The sequence below is a fragment of the Charadrius vociferus genome, unplaced genomic scaffold (assembly GCF_000708025.1).
Source record: "Charadrius vociferus isolate BGI_N301 unplaced genomic scaffold, ASM70802v2 scaffold385, whole genome shotgun sequence".
Lineage (NCBI taxonomy): Eukaryota > Metazoa > Chordata > Aves > Charadriiformes > Charadriidae > Charadrius > Charadrius vociferus.
Genome location: NW_009648925.1, coordinates 4,194,241 through 4,194,646, shown reverse-complemented (window position 1 = coordinate 4,194,646; position 406 = coordinate 4,194,241). Strand labels below are relative to the sequence as shown.

Here is a 406-nt window from a genome sequence, read left to right as displayed (position 1 = left end):
GCTGAAGCTGGGCGAGAGCTTCGAGAAGCAGCCGCGCTGCGCCTTTCACACCGTCCGCTGTGAGAGCGTGGGCTTTGGGGCAGCCCGTCAGGGGGGACGCAGCCCTTGATGGGGGGGACAGCCCCCTCAGGGGACCGATGGGCCCGGGGGGGGGCCCTCAGGGGCAGGATCGCTGACCGGGCAGGTGCCGCGGCCCGGCTTGGCCTTGCCGGCAGGCCCAGAGGGCGGGTATCGGTGTGGCAAGGCGACGGGGAGCTGGAATATCGTTCAGCTGGTTGGGGAAAGGCGAAACGAATCGGGAGCAATGAGGGGCAGATCGGGTTTCGGTTCGCTCCCCAGAGAGAGCGTGTCGCCGCTGGGCTGTGTGCGGCCGTTGTATTTTTTTTTTTTTTATAAACACTTTTTG

At 65.0% G+C, this 406-nt stretch overlaps 1 protein-coding gene across 1 annotated transcript in view; it reads left to right on the top strand.

Annotated features, from left to right (window-relative positions):
- The first annotated feature begins 6 nt into the window (after positions 1-6).
- The window catches only part of EAF2 (ELL associated factor 2), a 13,405-nt gene continuing 13,005 nt past the window's right edge, over positions 7-406 (top strand). The window contains exon 1 of the mRNA XM_009887276.1: positions 7-59. The gene's annotated coding sequence lies outside the window, so the exon portion shown is untranslated. The remainder of the gene's footprint in view (positions 60-406) is intronic.